The 6,040-nt window shown below is 34.8% G+C and overlaps 1 protein-coding gene across 1 annotated transcript in view; it reads left to right on the plus strand.

Annotated features, from left to right (window-relative positions):
• The window catches only part of PCM1 (pericentriolar material 1), an 87,804-nt gene that overhangs the window by 456 nt on the left and 81,308 nt on the right, over window positions 1–6,040 (plus strand). The gene's annotated exons all lie outside the window — the stretch shown is intronic.

Genomic DNA, 6,040 nt, shown 5'->3' on the forward strand with positions numbered 1-6,040 from the left:
CGCATCCAAACCCCGCGCAGGGGAGGCCTCGGGTTAGTGAACACAGTCCTGGTTGGCTGCACTGGTGGCCTGCTGCTTGGGATGCCACTCTGATCCGCCTTCATACTTTCCTTAGAAAGGAACCGTGTCATTCCTAATTACTAAATACTGGAACAGTTTGTGTAATACCTTTTGAAATATCTTTTCATAGAAATTCTTCAGACCATTTGAGTTTGAATTTGTCCTGTTTGGATAGCCAAATCCATTTATTCTTAAGTAATCTTGTACAACTTCTCTATTAATTACTCTTATTTTTTATTCACAAACTATTTTTTGGGTTATACATACTATTGACTAGAGTTTATTTTTTTTCATTAGTTTCTCTCCATAGTGTATTATTAAATCCTGGCTATATGAAGGTACTCTCTGACCAGCAGAAAAAAGCCAGTGTAAGTTCATTGAGGGACAGTTTGCTAAGGACAATTTAGAAATTAAATAACTAAAGGATGAGGAGTAGAAGAAATTTTGGTTAAAAATATTTTAGAAATAATCTCTTTTTTAAAAAAACTTAATCTGAATTCTGAGAAAATTTTAAGGCTATTTTCTAGATTTATTTAATATGTTTTTGCTTTCTAGGAAAGCAGACAGATTTTCAGCTTCCTTATGAAATAAGCTGACCCTCAGGAGAAAATACAGATTGACAGTGGATTTATATCTTAATAGGGGCCCGGTGCACAAAATTTGTGCACGGGTAGGGTCCCAAGGCCTGGCCGGTGATCAGGGCTGATCTGTGGGGCAACTGGCGGGCTATTTGGGGGCCCCCACTGGCATTGACCTTGGCCAGCCTGGTGCCGCCTGCTTGCCGGCCCCGCCCCTCGCCAGTTTCCTCCCTCTGGCACCCTCCTTGGTTGGCGACTGGTTGTTTTCCTGCTGGGTCGATTTGCATATTAAACTTTTATTATATAGGATAATAATTCTCAGTAGTATTTTCTTTCTTAATTGTCAGACTATAACAGAATAGGAAAAGAAAAATAGAATTCTGGGGGAAGGTCAAAAGTGAGTGTGCATTAGAGTTCTTAACACTAAAGTATGTAATAGGAGTTTGGTAAAATAAAAAGAATTGTAAAATGAGTTATAAAGTAAAATAATTTTCCTTTTAATATGTTAGTGAGGGTGGATAAGATGAAACAAAAACATAGAATCATTGGGCTAACTCACATTAGAAGAACTTGGTTTTCTCAATAGGGGTTTGGCCACCTGAAGGAGGCAAGCATATTTGAAACCTGGGCAAAAATATACAAGGTTTGGAATTTAATGAGAAGCTATTATGGATACATAGCAATATATTCATCTTACAAATTTAATTGAGTGCCTACAGGTGGTACTAAATGACTGAAAAGTACTTGAGATATGGCAGTGAGCAAAACAGACCAGGTGCCTTACCTCATGGAGTAAATTTACATTTTGAAAATGCGTGTGTGTGTGTGTGTGTGTGTGTGTATGTATATGTAGGTATGTAGTATACTGTAGTAATGGACATAGGCAGTGCCATTTTATAACTGTTCCCCACTGACAGGTGGAGAGTGGAAGCGGAGAAAAACCATTAAATGAATTGACAGAATAGGCAAATAGGTGAGGAAGTTAAGGATGCTAACCAGGCATTTTTGGAAGGGCTTTCCTTCACAGATTGATTTCTTGAAAAAATTACCTAATGACCATCTTTTCAAACCCTTCCCATTAATAAGCAGATTACAGTTACGGAAGTAACCCTCACCACCCTGTTGAAATTGCTCTTAACAAAGGTTATTATCAGTAATCTTATTGCTAAGTCCAAGTGGACATTTCTCAGTACTTTTCTTACCTGACAAAATAACATCTAGCATTCTTATATCCCCTGTCTTTATACCCTTTTCTCCATTTCTAGTTACATTGGTTTCCCTTCAGTCTTTGTACCTTCACAGTGTTCTTTTTCTCTTTAAATATCAGTGTTCTTCAGTCTTTTCTCTTACTCTTCATCTTTTCCTGAGCCTTCTGTTCCATTTTAAGTACTTTTATGAATGTGTGACTTGCAAATTTCTCTCCAGCCTAGATTTCACTTCTGAGAGATTCGTATTTGTTCGCTAGACAAATTTAATTGGGTATACCATAGGTATCTCAAACTCAACATTTTTTCTCAACTAAAACCTGTTCCTTTTCAAGTCACCTTGACTGTATCATCATGTACCCAGTTATTCAAGCTACAGGTTGTTCTAGGGGTCATCCTTTTATTCTTTCCTCACTGCCCCATCTCCATATCATAATATATAGTCACCAATTCCAGTTGATTCTGCCTTGGAAATCTTGTTGTATTGGCCCTCTTTTCTACATACTTACTGTTTTGATTATTGGAAGTCTTTCTATATAAATAATAGTTTATATTCGTGTGTCTACAGAATAAAATTTAGGAGGCAGAGATTCTATATTTTTAATGGTGACTCTGAGATGATTAGAAAGGTTGGCATGAAGAAGAGAGAAATAACTTGCCTCTATTTTGCACTTTTAATGGGGTAGATTTTTATAATGTTAAGAGAGTTGGTCCATTTGCCATTTTTTTATTTAATATTTAATGATCACTTTTTTAAAAATATATTTTTATTGATTCCAGAGAGGAAGGGAGAGGGAGAGAGATAGAAACATCAATGATGAGAGAAAATCATTGATTGGCTGCCTTCTGCACGCCCCACACTGGGAATGGAGCCTGCAACCCAGGCATGTGCCCTGACGGGAATCGAACCCTGACCTGGTTCATAGTTTGACGCTCACCCACTAGGCATGTGCCTCTTTAATACATTTGGTATTATGTTATTACATATTCTACCTCATTATATTGTTAGTGGCATTATAACAGTAGACAAAGTTGTTTATTTTATAAACTTAATAGACTTTATTTAGGAAGTGGTTTTCTTAGAAAGGTTTAAAAATGTTTGATCCATTTTTCCCAAACTAATTTTAATGTGTTCAAATTGTTTTAGAACCGTATTTTAATAGTTTTCAGTTATTAGCCTAAAAATAGATCCTTAATAAATTTATAAATTTATCTTAAAGGGTTTATTACTCTATTGATAGAAAGCATAACATTCTATTTTAAGAAAAAGATATTATCTAAGAATTTTTACTTTAATAATTTTTACTTTAATAATTTCCAATCTAATTTACATTTTAAGACAGTTTACTTTTAGTACTTTTAAAGATGATATCACCTGTATTGCATAGGTATTTTTTGACCTATTTAATATTACAAATATGATCAATGGTTCTGTCATCATTGATGTTTCTGTCTTCCTCTTTCTGAAATCAATAAAAATATTATTTAAAAAATATTACAAATTATATCAGTACATCTAGAAAATAGTAGTTGCCAAATGTTTAGTTTAAATGAGTCATTTCAGTTTACTGGACATATCTCTCTATGGGTATCAATTATTACAAAAAATGTTTAAAATAGAGAAAAGAGGAAAAAGACTTCATGTTCCTATCCCTCTAACCCAGGGGTGGGCAAACTTTTTGACTCGAGGGCCACAATGGGTTCTTAAACTGGACTGGAGGGCTGGAACAAAAGCATGGATGGAGTGTTTGTGTGAACTAATATAAATTCAAAGTAAACATCATTATATAAAAGGGTACTGTCTATTTTTTTTTTTTTAGTTTTATTCATTTCAAACGGGCTGGATCCGGCACAGGCCGTAGTTTGCCCACGGCTGCTCTAACCAATAATTGCGTGCAAGCATTTTATTGTCGTTTCTTAAAATCTGTATGCAATTTTGCATATTGCTTTTTTCCTCTTTTATGCTATACTAGAGGCCCTATGCACGAAATTCATGCAAGAGTAGGTCTTCTTTCCCTGGCTGCTGGCACCAGCTTCCCTCTGGCTGCCGGCAGGCACCCGGGACCCAGGCTTCCCTTGCAGCCCTGATTTCATCTGGAAGGGTGTCTGGTCTAATTAGCATATTATGCTTTTATTATTATAGGTGATGATATATTTTAAACACAGGGAATATTATTTAGTCTTCATAATTACATGTTTTGAAGGGAACTCTTCCCTAATAGCATTCAGTCTATCATTTGATAGTTTTCAATTTATTACAATTTTAGCATAATAAACAACTTCATTTATTATAGTCCCCTCCTTCTCAACTGTGCCCCCTACCACCACTCATATTTTTTTAGATTAGCTATGGAGAGGTAGAATTACTGGATCAAACCAATTTTAGTTCTTGATACAGTATTGCCAAAATGCTTTCTGGAAAGCTTATACCTGTTTAGGTTCTCACCATAGTGATTGAGTGTTCTGGTTTCCCTTTGCTGTCATTAGGATTTAGTAACATGTAATTGAGCAAATTTAATAATCTCTTATTTTAATTTTCAGCCAGATTGTATTTATGTCTTTATCATTTTATGTTTACTGATTTTTTGTAAATTGCATGATCAGATTATTTGGAGTGGGGAGGGTTTTTTTTTTAATTCTTCATATAGTAAAGATATTAATTGTATACTTCGTATTTATTTCAGTGGTTTTCCCCAATTTATTGTTTACTATTTATTCTCAGCATACTTAGGATTTACTTTTATGTGAATACAAAACCTGTCTAACTTGCCCTAAGTGGTTTGGCTCAGTGGATAGGGTGTCGGCCAGAGGACTAAAGGGTCCCAGGTTTGATTCCGGTCAAGGGCATGTACCTGGGTTGCGGGCACATACCCAGTAGGGAGTGTGCAGGAGGCAGCTGATCGGTGTTTCTCTCTCATCACTGTTTCTAACTCTATCCTTCTCTCTTCCTCTCTGTAAAAAATCAATAAAATATATTTAAAAACAAAACAAAAAACCTGTCAAACTTTTTTTTTTGCATCCCAAATTAGTAAGATCTCTCTTTTTAAAAGTTCTATTTTGTATGTTGTTTGATTTTTAAATCTTACTTATTTTTAATCTACTTACTATCTTGGTGTTGTATAAGGCAGCCTTTTCCAATTGGAGAGAATTAAACTCTGATGCTCTGAGCCCTCCATTGTTTACTGTGCATTAATTCCTCTCTGTGTCTGGACTGGTACTAGGTATGCACCATCCTTGGAAGAATTGAGAAAACCCTTATTTAAGTCATTTTTCTGTGTTCTGTATCTGAGATGAAGAATCCTAACTAAAGAAAGCCTGTTAAAGCTCTAAATAAATCTTTTTCAAAATTCTTTAGCGAATTGTCTCAACTGAATAATCCTGCATCATAGACTTCTTGTGAGGATTAAAATGATGAAATGCAGATAAAATAGTATAGTGATTGGCTTACATATAGAAAATACCAAGATGTAGATGTTAGCTATAATTTTTCTCATTTTTTTAAATTTAGGTATATTTGAGGATTTTCTTTTTTGGGTTGGTACTAATTTAACCATATGGGCATTCGATGTGGTTGAATTATCTTGGAACTAGTTTTCTATTTTCCTGACTTCTGTTGCTATTCTTGCTTTTTATTTTTCATACAGTAATTTTTTTCTGACTTGTTTATTCTTACCTGTTCTATTAAATTCCAAGAAGAATCACAGTGAGGTTTTTGTTGGAATTTCATTAAGCCTGTACATTTAGGGAAAAAAAAAATGGTATGTTTGTAATACTTGACTTCCTACCAGGGAAGAGAGTTTGTTTTTCTTCTTATAAAATTTTATCTTCTATTGTTTTATAGAGTTTAGTAGTGCTTCTCCACATAGGGCAAATAATACTATTCCTACATATTTTTTTTGTCACTACAGACAGTCCTCAGGTTATGTCGGACTTGCAACATCTGTTGTTTCCTGGTTATGTCGCCATCTCCCATTTATTTATAAGAAAAAAAGTTCCGTCATTTCGACGTATGTACATGTGTGCTTTATGTTTTTTATTATTTATTTACCACAAGTAAAGCTCAGGAGTTGTTATCTTTTAAATTTTTTTATTGTTTCACTTCATTACTGCTGTGTATGTGTTCCATGTGAGTGACGGAGGTGCTTATGTAGGTGGGTTCTGACTTACAGCGAAGATCTCGTTAAGTCGCACCATAGG

The sequence above is a fragment of the Myotis davidii genome, unplaced genomic scaffold, assembly GCF_000327345.1.
Source record: "Myotis davidii unplaced genomic scaffold, ASM32734v1 scaffold71, whole genome shotgun sequence".
NCBI lineage: Eukaryota > Metazoa > Chordata > Mammalia > Chiroptera > Vespertilionidae > Myotis > Myotis davidii.